Below are 18,204 nucleotides of genomic sequence, written 5' to 3' on the forward strand. Positions count from 1 at the left end.
AGCCAGAGACAGGCTGGAGGTCTCCACTGTTGGGCAGATTTCACAAGCCCTTCAGTTATAAATTGCTGGTTCCACACACTCACAACCAGCAATTTCAGCCTAAAGTGTGCCAGCCAAAATGAACTACTTTTGAAGCCGTTGCGTAGAAGTCCTCATGAGGGTGAGTATACTCTGCTCAAAGCCTCTCCACGGATGAAGTCAAATTTCTGAATTTTTAATGTGGTATAACATAGCACTTAAATACACAGCTAATTTGAAAGGAACCATAAAAGTAGTTTCCGAGGTAGAGACTTACTCTTTTGGAGTGCAGCAAAAAAAGCGTTTGCCACCTAAGACTGCAAACCAGAACAGGGCAAATACCTTCCCACTTTTTAGCATGATACAACAGAAAAGCACAAACACACACCTATGGCTGCTGAACCAGGAGACTGCTTCTCAAAAAGGGTCACAGTGAAAGGGCTGTTAGCAGTAATAAAGTCGTCTAAAGCGAAGCTAATTAATAGGGAATTAATAGCATCATTAAAACATGTCAACAACAAGAACAACCAACCACCTAAACCATAATGTAATGTATTTAGCATAAATAAGCTTTCTGAAGAGGTGTCCCTTTTATCTCCTTACATTCCCACAAGGTAATGTCAGCACCTCCCCGTCCCCTCCCAAAGCCACAGCTCACGGACCTGAGCCAGCTGGAGCAGAACCCAGCAGAGCTGCGTATCAGCTAATCTGGGTGTCTCCTTCCTACCTACTTTCACCCCTACCCCACCCTTCCAAAATTTTACCCAAGACTAACTTCTGTTTGGAATTTGGCTGAAGTTGGTTATTTGCTTCAAAAATTATCAAGGAAAAGAGATAGAGCAACATTGGTAAAGGTAGCTTGTCGTGTAAGTGAAGCTTAGGAATCTCAGGCTAAAACCACTGCCTGTTAATACTGTCAGCTGTGCCTCAGCAGCAGCTATATTGAAAATGTGAGCGTACATCACAGGCTATCACTCCTGTAGATAAGAATCTGATCTTACCTGATGAGAAGTAGGTCGCAGAAGATGACCGATTTGGCCAGCTAAAAATGTCTGTAGAGATACTCTAAGGTCTCTCAAACCTGAAAAGGTACCAAAATGCAGTGTGTAGCTCCCCGCTTGTTCTGCCCGTCCTAGAGTGGGAGTGGGGATACAGTGTCACAGATGTTTGCTCTAAATACAAAATACAGGCATGGTTCTCATTGGCTTGTCATTTGAAATGCACAGAGATTTGAAGTGTGCAATTACAAATTATTTCTACACCTTGCATCCAAAATACACATACATACACAGGTCTCAAATTTTCTTTTGTGGCCAACAGTACTGGTGGAGGGTTTATAAGCTTCAAAGGGCATTTCTGGCCCTGCAGTTGCCACTGTCCTCTGTATAACAGAGCATACTCGTCCACCTAGAATTACATTTGATCAATTCTGCCCTATTATTTTCTTCACATGAATAAGGAAGAAAGAAAACCAGGAAAATATTTCTTTAATCAACAAGAAAGGTTTTGAATGCCCAGTCTCCCTACCTGTACCCCCAATTAGACTGCCCTCTCCTAATTCCCTGTAAGCCACTTACCTTTCTCTCAAGACCTGAGAGAAATTACCTTCTATGTATTTGTACTTTCCTGCTTGTAATAAGTAATTTCCTGTTGTAGAGATATGGCTGATCAGGATTTCTATTGCAATGATGTAAAAAAGCTCAAATAATCTAAGCCAGTGCATCAATAGAAAGTGTTTATTACACCTTGTGAACAACCTCTTTTTTTTCTTTTGGCAGTTTGCACAGGGAAGAACAGTTAAACACAGCTGTTTCATCATGCCACGTGACTGCAACTTTCTCATGTCTTTTTTTTTTTAAATGGAGACCCTAATACAGAAGACAGAAGGATCATGCAGGGTTAACCTCCCTGTAGCAAAGAATTTGCAAGTTGCAATAGATACTGCTTCATAGTTATGGTTTTCCAGGGCTTTTAAAGTGTAGAAGCTTTTGATACCACTGTAATAATTAACTGATGTCACTGCTGACATTTAGTAGGTATAATTGCCTGAAGGAGGACCCCATCAAAACAACATTCCTGCATACAGACTAACAGTAGTCACAGTTATTAGTGCAGGATTTCAGCTATCTTCCTCTCTTATCTGACACACAGAAGGTACAATTTTAAGCTATCCTACAATTTGAATGTTCCCCCTTCTCCCCAAGTGACCAGGACTTTCACTCTTCCACTTCTGTGTTTTTCAGTCAATGAAGTTGTTGGATTAAGTTCTTTTTTTGTTCCCACAAAATGTAATTCAAGCTTTCCCCAACTAGCAGCAGTCTGTAACCTCCGCAACACCATCAGCTTTTTCTTTATAGTTTCCAGTCTACCTATATAGGCTAGAACATACTATTCTTTACAAACTACCTCCTCCGACCTGAGTACTGGGTGGTGCTGCTGCTCTGCCTGGCAGCACAAAGTTCAGTCCCCACACAGAATACTTAAATTTCTGTGGCCCGTGGCACTTCGCATCATGCGTTAACATCAGTTACTCGATGTTTTCTCCCTTCCCTAGTAGCTGCTTTATGCATAATGACGTTTTACTTGAAGTCTGCTCCAGGGAACAAATACCATGGGATGGATTTATAAACACAAGTTTCAGAGGTAGGTCAAAGGCTGGCACCAGATCTCACCTTTAGCAGGCGATGCTGCTCCTGGAGAGACACCCAGACCCACAGAGGGGTTCACAGCATTTACACAATGTTTGCAGTAAAAGTGTCATGGGCAACTTACAGTAAAAAAAAATTACTAGTCCCAGTATATGTGCATATAAACCATCAAACAGGTAGTAAAACAGGCAATGCTGTCCTTTCCTGCTGTCACTGCTGGCAGAAGAGCTCACTCTGCCTATGGGGATACTGACAGCCACATCTCTCAGCCTCCTGCTTACTTGAGCCTCATTAAACTCTTCAGATGGCATGGTGACACAAGGGAGGGACGGGAGCAGGAGCACTGTTTATATTGCACATGCTTGGAGTAGAATTTTCACAAAAAACCCACAGTTTCTTCCTTGACAGTTGTAAAGACCCAGGGGGAATATTTAGCTATTGTAGACTCAGCTCCTTTCATCAAAAGTAGGCTTTAGTATGCCATTTCCTTCCCTCTGCCCAGGATGGGAGAGCACAAACAGGAGCAAAACCTGCTCCTGGGACAGACACAAAATCCAAAGGGAAGAGTTTGCACAGAGTTCCTGGCAACATCCATCCAGACTGGAAAAACATATAGGGGGGACAATTTCCCATAACTTAATACTAACCTACATTTTGTATGCTCTGTTGTGGCACTGGCTATCTTACAATCAGAATTTCAGGGTACAGGAAGCAAAAGAGGGCAAAAAGATTATGCCTCCAACAAAACCCATCAAGGGTCACAAAGATGCAACAGACTCAGTTACTTATTGGGAAGGTGCCTTGCTTCCAGGAGAGCGAGGATGTATGCTGTCACAGCTATGAACCTGTGATAAGAACAGCAGCAAACATTTCTCCAGAGAGCAAAGGTACTGTGTTGGCAAGTCTAGTTCAAGACATCAGGGTGAGACAAAGCAGCTCAGTTAGGCCAGTCTGCCAGGCTACTGTCTTGTAAAGCTTTTAGACAGGTAGAATTTGTGAACGAGCCATTTTCTTAATCCTTGATCTCCTTTGCCACAAGGTGACCCAACTTTTTATTCTTTATAATGCCTTTTTTTAAAGGCTGTCTTCATATCCCACATACCCCATTCATCACACCTACAGAGAGGACAAAGCTACACAGGCAGCAAACCTTAACTGGTCAGCCAGAACAGTCACGTTTGTTGCCCATGACCCAGATTAAAAAGCAGGAAAATGAAATGCCACCACAAAGGACCTGCAAACCTGCACTGTCAGTTGTGAGAAAACATCTCAACCCACTGCCACAGCAGCGTCACTCACTACATAACCAAAAAATCTGGGTGACAGCAGGATACACGTTTGCTTTCTGGTACCTGCTGCAAGCAAAGGAACCATGTACCTCAGTAGATATTATGAAAGCAGCTAAAAATGATGAAGAACGGTGGCATTTTTCCTCATTCTTAATATATTTGTGTTTGCAACCATGTGGGTGGGCAAAGCAAGTTCTCATGCAACCATAACTGTTTCTAAACAAAGCGTGTTTCTGTAAACTAGAGGAATCTATTACAAAGCACAGAAAAACGTTTTAAACACACAGTCTAATAACATGTTTTGTCAATTAGCTCAGTCACCATTCAAAGGAGTCACAATTCTACCCTCTTCCCCTTCTTTCCCCCCTAGAAATAGAAAAAGCAGCAGTTTTAGAAGTAATTCTTAAACACAATTAGCATTTATTATAACTTCCTAGGTACAACCTACGCTTATCTCCCAACAGCATAAAGAGAGGTCTCTTTGAGGGGTTATGATAAAAGTAGTCATTTCGCAGCTGATCTCCACACACTGTTTTAACAATCCTGCCCATTTCTAGAAAATCCTGTCACCCTATAATCTTCAGAAAGATTAAAGGTACATAACATAGCTCTAAAAACCCACATTGCTTAAGATCTCTTATTAGTCTGGTTTTCCCTAAACTCACTGTTCATTATTTCTCAGCCAAGAATTGAAATGAAGTTCCTGTAATTCCACTGACATGTCACTTTGAACAGGCATCAATGGGTGCACTTCTAGCTGCCACAGGATCAGAGAGCACACCAGGTTCACTGGTGGAAGGAAAAAGGTGAAAACAGAGCTGAATACCTACGGTCTTCTGAAGCAGTCTGAAGTGTTCTTCATTTAACTTGAAATTTTCTGCCTTTATCCCTTCTGTGCCTTGAGAAAGCACTGAGAGCTCTGTGCTCTTGAGAATAAGGATGTTCATCTTTAACCTTAAGTCAAAGCCCTGAGTACTCTATAGCTTGCTGTATGCCCCCCCAAAAAGTCAGATATTAAGCAATGTTGCAACAATTAGAGAAGGGTAACATGTTCCCATTTTTTTTCCTCTTTTTTGTAAAGTTGTAACATCTGCCTGAATCACTATTTTCTCCCATCTCCCCCTCAACCTCTCACTATGGTTTTGTGACATGGCAGCCAAAACCAGAGCTTGTTCCTAGGTTGGAACATGAAATCTAATTAGGTGCTCCCTTCTCCTGCGAGGATGAGGTGGAAAGTGCCAGAGACAGAAGGCACAAGCTCCTTCTGGAAGGAACCCAAAAAAATTAAATTGCAATCAGATCAAACAGTAAGAGAGAAGTGTTTAGTAATGAAACCTGTGTTAGTGCCGGAGGAGGAGAGATGTTTCTAATCCCCCCACTATTTGCAAGGCATTCCTTCTCATTCATATTTGGTTGAACCCCTCTGTTCCGTTTTGAAAATCTAACCCTAGGTAATAGTGAGCAAAGCCCATCAGTCATTCCATCCTCACTTACAGCTCCTTAGAGCTAAATTACCTTCTTTAACCCATAGATGAGCACACCACGCAAGCAGAAAACCAGTTCTATATGATGGTGCTGTTTGGGATTTGTTCTCTGGAGTGCAAATGGGTGCTGGATTAATTTCTTCATAACGTATCATCCCTCATCCAGATGCTTTGCAGCTTAGCAGAAAATATTCCCTATTCTGGGCAACCTTAACAGCTGTGGAAAGATGAGGAAAAGAGGGCAACCCTGATTACACGGCCCGTTACAGCTCTGCTAACCATACTTCTTCTACAAGCACACTATTACATTTTTCGGTTTTTGCAGGTTCTTACCTTTGGACTGAGATCAACCATGCAGAAAAATTTTTAACCCAGATGACAGAACCATGATCAATGCTTGGATAACTGCAGTGATAGGACCACCACTTTGTTGGAAAAGTAATATAAGCCATCACCAACTGTTAAAAAAAAAAGGCTTTGGAAATAAATATATTAGGAACCATTTTTTGACACACAAGGAGAAAGGTAACTAGAAGACTCTTTAGCTTTAACTTGACCAAATGAAGTGAAAGTGGTCAATAATATGAAAACTGAAACAATTTTTAACAATAGCAACCATGAAGGGGTAGAGTTCACAGCTCATGGAAGAAGAACAAGAACAGCAGAAACAATGAACTTTTGAAAAAGCAGTTTTGGTGGGTTCAGATGATTGGCAGATAATTTGCCAAGTGAAACAAGCCAAAAGGTAGCAGCAGTTCTGGAAATCTTGCAGTTCTTTAAAGCAAACTTTCACAGCACAGAGAATAGATGGCAGCGAGAAACTGAAAGAACCGAATCAAAAATTCTTCAGTGACCTCATGTGCAAGCAGGAAGTCTAAAGAAAGTGAAACTGGACCACGTTACTTAAGTGAGCTCAAAAACACAGCAGGGGCAGGTGAAGATCAAAACTGGAAAGACCAGTGGCACAGAAATAACTAAAGATAGGCTATAAAAGCTGACAAGAAAACACTGTACTGCAGTGAAGAGGTCACACTTACAGAAGCTAGTAAGAAAACAGTATTATGATAGCAGGTAAAATGGGGGGGTGGGGGGAATTGAACATATCTACAAATGTCAGATGTCCGTAACGTGGCTGGACCTGATAAAATTCTCAGAACTGGTGGTTTCATTGTTTTGTTTGAATAAAGCTTAGAGGATTGATGAGAATCTAGAAGATACACAAAGGTAAACCATAGTACCTATTAAAAAAAACCAAAAAGCCAGCTAATTATAGACCAGTCATCTTGAATTTCCTCCTCAAAGTGATAGCACATGTTGGTAGACAAACCACGTATATCCAATTTGGAGGATAAGGAGATGAGTAACAGCCAACACAGATTTGTCAAGGATCAATCTAATTTCTTTCCATAGCCATGTAACAAACTGTTGGATAAAGCAATAACAGAAGCTAGATATCTAGACTCTAGTGAGGCTTTCAACACTGTCTTGTCATACAGATTCTAAACCTTGTTTCTGAAACACGTTCATTTTGGAGAGGTCCTTTTTTTTTTTTTGTTCTCCTTATTTTGTAAATACAGTAGTTCCCCAACGATTCAGAAATTCTTAATGAAGCATCAGACACTTCAAAACAAAATGTGGCCTGGCACAATGCTGAAAGCTTTCGAAGCATCTGGAAGCATTTTCATAACTAACTGTGGAGGACCACAGCAGAGGGGAGATGCTTACAAATCTCTCTTTAAAGTAGAGTCCAGCAATGGGACCAGCTTGTCTGGGAAGGCTACTGGATCTCCAGCCCTGGACTTTTGTCCTCTAAAGATCAGACAGACTTAATCCTGTGTTGGGGAAAAGCCTGACAAAATGCCATGCTGAACTTCCAGATTTAATTTTTGGTTCACTTGAAAATGTTTTCTAAGTGCTAAGTAACACCCCTAGTACTTCCCTGTACAGATGGCTAAATAAGACAAGTGATTACACGATTAGTTCAAGGTTTTATCAGCAAAAACAAGCACTGAATCCTCCTGCAACTCTGAGCACTCAGACTGGGTTAATTATTGGACTCTAATCTCTGCAGGGTACAGGGAGCAAAAGAACATTTCTGTACATTTGTGACTGGAAGAGGAGGAGAAGTGGCTGGCACGGTACCTGAATCCATCTCTCCTACTCAGTAGGGAGAAATCATAGGCCCTGCTGATTTGTTCAACCAGCATGTGGACTTAGCTAAAGCTCGTTTCAGACAAGTACCACGTCCATCCCCTCACTTCTCATCAGTGTCTCAATAGCACAGGCAGAGTGAGAACATCCAGCAGGATCATAATCAAATCATCTCTGCTTGAAAGAACTCGGCTCCCAGCACCGTGGTTTCTACCCTGCCACTTCACCCAGAGGAGCCCTCCAGGTCTAGCAGAAATAAATACTGCTTCGACACCACGGTGAGTAGATAGATGCGCTGCTTTAAAGGAATCATCTGCGGATGGATACTTTTCTGAGTATGACCTGCAGAACATACAAACTATTCAAAACAGGAACGGTACTTAGAGAGAAAATATTCTACCAGGGGCTGAACAAAGACCCCAGTTACATGTGCTCATCAGTGAAAGATCATTTACATTTGGGTAGTTCGAGACCTCTAAGATTTTGCTCCTTCTGTCAAACAGATATGGACACAGAAGAAATGGAACATTTGCATCTAAGCAGCTACCAAGCACCTTAAAGCTCCAATTTCTCCAATTTCTTTTTTAAAAAACAAACAAACACACACAAGAAAAAAAACCCCACCCACACAACAAAAAGCCCAACATTGGCCTCTGCCTCCAGACTCTACCTTGGAACAGAAATAGATACATCCAAAATCAGCAATTAGGGTTGTTCAGAGCCTTTTCAATCCTGTCATGGTATGGTAGTCTGATATCCAGTGACACTTCTACAACAACTCTGAAGAGACTTGGGTATACATTATGAATTTGAGCACTTTGCTAAGAATCAGTATTTCTTAATTTCACCTGTCTCTTACAAAACCACGTTAGACTGGATAGCATACGGGAGGAGGCAGGTGCATGCTGCTGTCAGGTAGCCAGCTCTTCCTAAATATTACAAATACCAGTTCATACTTTACAGTTCACATCTTTATATTACTGAATGTTGTGCTGGGAGGAAAACAATACATTTTGATCTCTAGTAGTTTTATTTTACCTTCTTTCCTCAGCAAGAAAACAGGGTATATCATTTTGTACCAAAACAACTTTTTCTTCAGTGACTATTTTACACTTCATTCGTTGCTACCAATGAAAGAGACACACTTGGCAAGACCCTCTTCCTCCCCTTCCCCTCATTAAGTAACACGTCCTGCAGTAGACAAATAATGTGGAGAGCAGAATATTATAATCACAGCGTAAGTGCACTGTAGTTCCTGATACATGACTGGTGGGTTGTAGCAATGTGGAAGCCCTTCTCTACACAGAAAAAGAAACCCCAAAGTCCTTTTGCAATACAAGTTCAAAGGCCTGATTTTACAGTCTAAAAAACATCCCCTTTTCTCCAGTCTCACAGTAAAAGCAACTGTCAGGACACAGCTGTGATGCTGAGACCACAAGGAGGGATGGAAATGGGAACCCAACCTGACAGCGCATCTCCCCACTGCCAGCCTGGAGCTGCCAGGATCGCTGCACCCATCCAAGCGCTGACAAAGTCATGCTTATGGAAAGCTTTCCCTCTCCCCTTGGTACAACCGTCAGCAAGACATCTCACTGGCTGCCTACGGAGACAGGATTAAGAAAAGCTTGCAGTTTTTTTCCTTTCTTAACAGAGGATATATAAAAACAGAATAGCACAGTTCTGAGTTTACTTGCCCAGGGTGTTTATTTCAGTGGCAATTCATGGATCTAAATTATTAAGCCTAACTATTTTTTACACTCCTTAGCATCCAAAGGTAATGTGTGCTGGGTATTACCCCAGCTTATTAGAAAAAACGTGGATCAGTGAAACAATCTGGAGGACATAAGGTAATGAGGCGTTTGAGCTTCCAACCACAGTCATTCACACTTAATGTGAAAGAAAAAAACACCTGCTTAAAATACCACACCACCACAAAATTGTGTGTGTGAAAGACAAGTCGGGGCTTTCTGAGCCCTTCTGCATGTTTAACTTATACTCTGAAACGGAAGCCCTGATAACTTCATTTCAATTTTCAGCCTAAATCCTCAGGAGACAAAACACTAATCGTGGGCTGCACTGACCCACGGGATGCAATGGCAGAACATCGCTCACAAGGAGGATCCGACAGCCGGGGGCCAATCCTCTTCTGGAGGCTATAGCTGGAGCATCCCTGGCAAAACTAAAAGCCTTGGCCAACACCTGTTTCTCTGGGTTTGCTGTGGGAGAGTTTGCCAGCCTGCAAAAATCCCTGGTTGCTATAGAAACAGAAATACTGTAGTAAAGCAAAGGGAAGAAATATTCAATTGTCAGCACAGAAAGATTGATTGTTTAGGTTTTCCCCCCACACGTGTAAAACCAACACAGGGCTTTGTGTCATTTACTCCCAACCTAATTCCTTCCCGCTGGTTTCATCCGATATTTATGAGGGATGTGATCTAGTAACCTTCTTCCTTTTCATAGCAACAGCCTCCCTTTGCTGCAGTAACAATAAGCCTAAGTACATCGAGCAGGGGGAGGGAGCCCTGTGCCGCGTACATCTCCGTCAAAATCATCATGTAGGCAAAGCGCTAAGGAAAGAGGGAAGAAAAGGATAAAACGCCATAATTATTTTTTAAAAATTCCCTTTGGGTAGCACTCCTTGAATACCAATGGCTGCAGTGCAGCTCTTTGCTATGCAAGTGGCATAACCATACAGAGTCTTTCAGAAAGAAGCTAGACCAAACTCCACAGTTCAACAGATATATTATTCCCGTGGGTTGTAAATCACTCACGTTCCCTATTAATGAAAAGCCTGAACAACTTTATGACCAATTAATTGGTGTACTTAGGTAAACTAAAGTAAGAGTAACATATTGGATTAAAACAATGGAGCAGCTTGTCCAGTACTCGGCCTCCAACAGGAGCTGGCTGCTGAGGAAGGTATAAGCAACCAGCAAAAGATCGTTACACACAGTAACAAGGCTCATGGGGAGGAAGGCAGTGCCTAACCCCAGGCAATGAATGGTTGGCTGATGTCCTAAAGCAGGCAGCTTTATATCTCTTCTAGAACTTCATCCTACATAATTTAACTGTGGATTTTCAAGTAAATGTCTAATCTTTTGCCAAGCCTACTAAGTTATTTTCCTGAATTGCCTCAAGACAGAATGGCACAAGTAAAACGTGTGCTCTTTTTTATCAGTTTTAAATACACTACCTTCCAAATTTCTTGGACGACCCTTTGTTCCCGCATTACAAGAGTGGCAAATAGCTAACAAAGAACTGCACAGATGTTCAATTCTCTCTGATGGATTTTTGTGCATTATAAGCAAGATACACAAAAAATAAACATTAGTGATTTGTATTTTCATTCTGGATTAGTTAATCAATGGAATACACGGTGAAAAAAGTACAGAAAAAATTAGTTTGGAAAGGAGAACTAGGGTAGAGAGGATGCTTGGTGAACACAAGGAGCAAGAGGAGGTAGGCAGGGAGACCGGTGGGAGGAAGGCTGAAGAGAACCAAATGGGGCAGAACATTTCTACTGGATCATACAATGACATCATGAAAAAGCTCTTTTTCTGAGAATGGAAACAGAACCCAAAGATGGTGAACAGCAGAACAGGCAGTAACAGTAAACAGATACAACAATCTGCAGTGCACAATGGGAAATCTTCAGTTTGGTTATGAAGACAGTGTTATAAGAAGAGATGGGAGTGCTAAGATCCTTTTAGTGTCCAGGAGTTTGAAAAAGCTCACCACCACAGTACCATCCATGAAAAAAAAATCCTTGGTTTATTTCCTGTGTTTAGGTAATAGGAAACAACCAACTTACAAAAAATGTCCGAGGCTTGATCTGTGCGATTTGCTGTCAGATGTCTCCACGTATACCCCATCTTCTCTGCATTTACACCCCAGCCTCATTCAGTGACCTGCCCCTCTGTTAAGTTTCCTGATTATGTTTATATAAGTTTAGTTTGCTTCACCATAATCAAAGAATAGAAAAGCATGTCCTGGCTATCAAAACCTTAAATGAAATGCAGTGCTCATCACAGGGTGAGTCGTCTCCCACTGTGCTCTTGTGCACATCTTCCAAACAATGACTGCACACGTATAGGGCAAATGGAGAAACATCCTACACGTGCACAGCGGACCGCTATTTTAGGGTTAAGTTCACTTCCTTGACAAGGCTGCTTCAAAGTTACTGTAAAGAATTAGGAGGCAGTTTTGGTTACACTGTCAGAAATGGCACACAGTGGGGAAGGACTGGCCAGAACTTCAGCTGTGAAAGATCAAGAAAGGGTCCTGAAAAAAGTTTTCCTGAAAACTAGAACTACAACTAAAGCTCCTGTAGCATCTATTTCATTTACAGGCAGAACTAAGAGATGGACTAGAGGTAGCATCCTCAGGAAAGTGCCCTTTTTTGCAAAGCCAAAGGGCAATCTCTGTTGCTACATTCCACTGGTTTTATTTGCAGAATGTTCAGGCCTTCGAGTGTAAAAGAACAGGGTGGTGCCCACCAAAGCCTACGCCATTGCAACAGCAAACAACAGAGCGTTCGCATTATATGCTTGGCATTAATAGTTTTAATTGAAGAATAAAATGTTATAAATTAGAAAGAGGCATTCATTTACATTTACAAACCAATGTTATACCACAAAAAAAGGAAAGCGACACTCGCTATAGCTACATATATTTTTTGATTACCACTTCAGACTTGGCATACACAATGTTTCTTATCTTCCCTTCCTTTATAAATAGCATTGATAAGTTTTCAAGGCATTTAAAATTTCTCAAAAATGCTCTGACAGCTTTCAAAATCAGCACTGCAAAGCCAAGCTGTTTCTTAATACAAATGTTACCTGAGGTAAATTCCAGAACGATATTACATATAAAAATTCCTTTGTATACAGGCACAAATCACTTAGGCATCTCCAGAAATATAAGTTTAAAAAACCCAAACCGATGAAAATTCAATGCATTGTACCACATGATCATTTAGACCTGATGCAAAATTCATTGACATCAATAGCATTTGCAACAAAATTCAAGACAGGATGCTTAGTCTCTTTGGATTGGACTTGGTCTCAGGAAATCTGAGCAAAGATCAACCAGTTTCCAAAATACTAGTATCATCTCTGTACAGATGTTCCTTACCACTTTAAACAAGTCACTTTTCAACCCAATTCCCCCATCTATAGCATTGGAAGAGTTTTTTTGCCTTTCCTGAAGCAATGCAAAGGGGTTTGGCAGGGAGTAACTTGGAACATGTGCAAGGCACTTTGAATGTGAATGCATTATGTGCTGCTAAATTATTCCATTTGAAAAAGACCAGCCCCAAACAATTCTGCAGAAAACCTGCATGCTGGTCCTGTACACTGAACCTCTTTCAACTCAGTGCTGTTGTTTTATTTATGCACTATGGCTTCCTCAAGTTCTGCAAAATTCATGGATTTAAACTAATTTCAGTTTAAGAAACTAATTTCTGTAAATTAAAGTCTGCAATGCTCCAGGGTTTTAGAAAAAATGAAGCATTTTGTCAGCTAAAAGGAAAACTGGAGATATCTCCTGGGAATAGCTAAAATTGCTTAGTTTCTCTGCTAATGACCTAAGACACAGCAGTGGAAAAAAACAGATGTATATGCGAGGGCACGATGCAATCCACTCCATGGGGATGGCCTCTAGCTCCACAATTCACTTCCCTTGACTCGTGTTACCCTGACAGCACACTGCAAAGCTGAGCCTTGATGATCCATCTGCCTGAACGGGGCAGGAGGGCTTGCTTCAGAGGGAGAAATTCTTCCCCAACTGCTGATGGCCCAGGGTCGCAACAAGATGTGTTTAATATAAACATGTAGAAATTTAACCGTCTAAGTACAGCATCCTTTCACCAAACGACAAAGATATCTAGAGAAAAAAAATTCATCCAGAAGCTAAGTGCATTCTGCATTCTCTACAAGGTATGTCAATGCCAAGGGTTAAAGGGAAGATTTGCAAAGGAACTGAAAGCAGACTGAGTGGTGCACCCCACTGAAATTTAGAAGATTTATTTAACTCAGTCTCTTCCAAATATTTCTCCTGTATTACGTGCTCTGTAACTTAAAGATATACCAACCCTTCTGAAATTCATACATGCATACTACACTCTGATGAAAAGTTACCATCTACTTCCAGAATTTTACAGAAGCAGCTAATTCCCTTTCTTCTGTAATTTCTCCCAAGTGAACAGGGAGAAAAACCCTGCCACTTGGTGTTAATACTGTTGCACAGACTGTTGCCTGAAGGAAAAGCTTTTAAACAAGCAAAAGCAGAATTCAGCAGAAAAAGGATCCCCCTTTACCTCAATGAGGAGATGAAAGAGACTCCCTCAGGTCCCTAGAAACCTGAAAGGACGGGGCAGTAAGAGCAGCAGGGGTAATAAAGCTTTATGATTTTACTTTAAATGTTGCAATTACGATCAGTGAGAAGGAAGGCTTTCAGTTTGCCAGACGTCAAATACGATCAAGGGCATAGGTTTGTACTGAGTAACATCAGTGTAAACCTAGAGTCGCTCTGCTGACATTAGTTCCCTTGCACACATATTCATCCCTGTATGCAGAGAGGAGAATCAGCAGTTGTGGGTTCTTATCCAGCCCTCATCAGTGTCGTGTTTCCAGAGCATTAAGTATTGTGATTAACATCTGTCACTTGAGCTTTGTTTTTTCATCTTCTCTTTGGAGTATGTTATATGCAGGACAGTGTTTTGCTGTTATCTAAGTATCAGGAAAGAGCCAGAGAGCTAAAGGCAGCAAACAATACATATTTTAATGTGAGACCATTAAAGTAAAAGTTTAGAAGCCCCATTGCTCAAGTTAATTAAAACTCAGCACTGAAGAGTCAACCAAGAGCCCCACATGGGCCCAGGATGGAAAAGGCCTATTGGTGAAGTTTGTATCTGCAGCTAATGCCCAGTACTCAAGAAAGGGAAAACCAGTCAGAGTAACGGTAACCATAAACAGGATGGATATATCAAAAAAATACACAGCGTCTTCTGAGTTTTAAACTCACAGAATATCTAATTCAAGTAATTTGTAACAAAAGGATGGCAAGAACAGGACCAGGAAAGAAAGAGATAATTCTAAGTCAAGAAAAAGGTAAGAGAATTGACCTATGAGTGGCAGATGTGTGCAATCTCACTGGAGAAAGAACAAGGAGAAGAAACAACCCCAAGCTCTTCTCTACTTAGCGGTAACAATACAACTTTTTTATCCCTTGTGTATAAATAGAAGGCCAGGACAAAGCCTCCATTCCCTACTTCACTTGTCAAGAGTGTTGCTATCCATCCAGCACTCCTGTGTGTTCTCTGATACAGACAGAAGAAAGACAACGATGACTTTCATAGGTTTTATTCATTAATGTTTCTCCACATCCACCTTCCCTTTGTCAGACTCTTATCCCCATAACACAAAGGCTCGGCAGAACTCCCCTGCAGTTCTGTTCTCTCCGTGCTGATTCAATGCCACATGAACATACTTTGCTTTTCTCCTCTTGACCACCTTATGAACAGTGCTGATTTGTCACATGTGCCCTGCCACTTAAAAAAAAGTGCTAACAGTCTCCAGAAAAATCAATGGAATACTAAGTGAAAAATCATTTTCCCTTTCTAAGCTAGTTGCCTGACCCCAGCTCCATGTTAGCAGACAGGGGGAAATCCTCTATAGCTTTAATTACACAGATCTGCTTTGAGCATCTCCGCTTTAAGATACTGCCAAGCGTTCAGGCCTGTAACCCAAATTGTTTCAAATCAAACAGCAAAGCAAACAAACTTAATCAAACTAAACTTAACCAACAGACATACCAACACAGGCAGAGAAATACAAGGAAAAACCACACACAGTCCAAGTTATGGACTTCACAAACTGCATATGAAATATAAGGTGACAACTTTATTCATAAGAAAAAGCTTCTCTCAGCTAATGCTCCACACATCAAATGAGATGAAAGCATTTAGTTAATGACTGGAGCCTTTTCCACTCTCAGCAGCTAGTGCCTCCAGCCAGCATGGGAGGAAAAGCCTTAGTGCTTGCACACAGCATATGAAATGTCGTGTCTTTAACATCTTTGAATCTGGTTCCAAACTCTCTTGCAAAGTTTGTAAATTAACCTTTTCCTCCCTTGTTCTGTCATTGGAGTGCCAATATTCAAAAAGAGAGGTATTTGCAATTTAATGTGAAAGTGTCACTTCTGTAGGGTATTCAGAAGTAGAGCAAATACTTCACTCTAGGTCACTCCATATAAAAGAACCATCAGATGAATTTGTAAGAGCAAAAGTGAAGGGGGGGAAGTATTCACTCAAAACAATCCCTTCACTCCCATGAATATGACCCAGTGAGAAAATCATCTATTCCCAAAGACATGGGAATAATTAAAATTTCCATTACAAAAGGCCTAGAATGCATTTTTTCTATTTTATCCCAAAATGCAAAATGGTGATGTCGTTAATCAAAGTGCTTCTAAATGCTTACATTATTAATTCAAGCTTCTATTTCCAGAGTAGATTTTCTGCTTTAGGCAAAATAAACTGAAAAAAGATCTGTTAATCTCTTTGTTGGGCAAAGGATGAGAAAAGGCAAATAAAGAACAACCATATAAAGTGGCTGAAGCCAGTAAGTCTTCATCTAAATACAGTTCAGCAGCTACTGAAAAAAGTTCACTGTACTCCTAGACATAGTATCACATTTAGTTGGTTCACACAGATTTGATATTTCAAATCCTCAAAAAGGCAGAAAAGTCTCCTGCATTCACTGGAACAAAACACACCCTATGAATTTACATTATTTACATAATAACTAGTGGAAAACTGACACCATCATCCAAACCTTCCACATCCTTCCCAATTAGGACAGTGATTTTCTTTTAACTGATGTATAAACTTCAGTTTAAAGCTACCAGACATCTCCGCATCAGAGAGCCTGCGAGATACAGTGCTGTTCTCAAAACACTGAGCTCCTGCATTTCCCAGTGTGAAGGGCCCTTTGTTGCAGGTGACAAATCAAGACAGAAATGACAAGTCAATCACTTCATATTACAGTGGCCCTTCATTTCTTAGATCTCGAAAATAATGGAAGGTAGAGCAAGCCAAAGACTATCTCTGACTTCCTTAATAAAAAGGAATAAGCAGACTTCGCTATCAAGGCAGATGTGCAACACATCCCCAGGAGGATACCTGCATTTTGGAAAGTAGGAGAAAAATATCTTTCACATGCCCAAGACCCGTAAGAAATGCAATGGTTTATTGTGAACGATCTTTGAGATAATGAGGTAAGTCACATAGTACAAGATGTGCCTGATCCAATCACTGTTAATAGCATCTAGTGAAGATGAAAGTTTGTTTCATCCCAGTAACGAGCCACTTAAAATGATAGGACCCACTTAAGTCTCCTCTAATCTTAGAGCTTTAAGTTCAATAGCATTACCATTTTAAAGTAATCAAGTATTTAATTTCCTTCTTACTATTTTATGTCGGGAAGCAGAGGTGAGACTGCAGACCAAGGACATAGGGAAGATGAATTTCATTATCTCAGTTTCATTATCAAGACATCTCCCCATTGTCTTCCTGCTCTCTTCTGTTTCCAGTAAATAAAATAAGCCCTGGCACAGTGATCCTCACAGCATCTTCAGGACAGGAATACACCTCAGGAATGCCACCAAAACCTACGTTCTCAAAAACCGAGACAAAGTGCTATTTCTAGAGCTGCCATGCTTCCAAAATACTCGGACACAACCAAGAAACGGGTATCACTGAGTAGGGACAGAAAAAAATGCACTGACAAACAGGACACATCTACAACAGCAACGGAATGAGCCATGCAATTAAGCAGAGGAAGACTTACGTAGTGCAGAATGCTATGGCTAATTAGGCTGCTTTTAAAAAAACATGTACAAATATCCACCTTAATTAGGTACAAGGAAAAAAAAAAAAAAATCACTTCGGTGGTGCCTCTTAGTATTTGAGTCTTGCTGCAATCCCAGGGAGGCAAATATTTGCCCTATGCCAGGAGGTAGGGCACAATGAGGTGTAATAAAGGAAAGAGACTTAACAATGTGAGATATGTACAGAATAGCAGACAGAAAATATTGACTTGGCAGAACAGAGAGAACATAATATGGAATAGTCTTCACGTCAAGTCTAGTGTGGCAGTGGTTGAAAAAACAAGGATTTGATGCTGAGCTTGCTGGGAAAAGGCAGGAAATTAGAAGAGGGAAATGCTGTGTCAACATTTACCATTATTTTTAATACACAATTTAGATTATGAATTCCAATAAACCCAAGAGCAGATGAACAAACACTTATGCAAACTCTGCTCTACATATCTGTTGATAACACAATATGTGTGAGGAGAAGAGAATTAAGTGCACCCGATCAAGGCAAGATTTCAGGTTACAGAAATACCGACAGCTCTCAGTTCCTAGACCTTGGACTCCAAGAGTGTGAGTTACAAAAGTGCTGCCAGTCCAGAGGAAGTGTTTTCTCACAGTGTGTGATCCAGTCCTTGGGAAGGGACTGACTACATTAGAGAGCTACTAAGTCTCCAGGTGAGCTGTTGAGTTCTCTGCTTGCAGGAGAATGGATTCTCTCCCTTGGAGGCACATGAAAAG

The 18,204-nt window shown here is 40.9% G+C and overlaps 1 protein-coding gene across 9 annotated transcripts in view; it reads right to left on the minus strand.

The window, feature by feature from the left end:
- PTPRT (protein tyrosine phosphatase receptor type T) overlaps positions 1–18,204 on the minus strand; it is a 473,479-nt gene that overhangs the window by 372,791 nt on the left and 82,484 nt on the right. Inside the window, exon 1 of one of the 9 annotated variants that reach the window (XM_074888116.1) lies at positions 5,773–6,064. The exons of the other annotated variants lie outside the window; for them this stretch is intronic. The gene's annotated coding sequence lies outside the window, so the exon portion shown is untranslated. Of the gene's footprint in view, positions 1–5,772; positions 6,065–18,204 lie in introns of those variants that run through there. 9 annotated transcript variants of the gene reach the window in all.

The sequence above is a fragment of the Strix uralensis genome, chromosome 18, assembly GCF_047716275.1.
Source record: "Strix uralensis isolate ZFMK-TIS-50842 chromosome 18, bStrUra1, whole genome shotgun sequence".
Taxonomy (NCBI): domain Eukaryota; kingdom Metazoa; phylum Chordata; class Aves; order Strigiformes; family Strigidae; genus Strix; species Strix uralensis.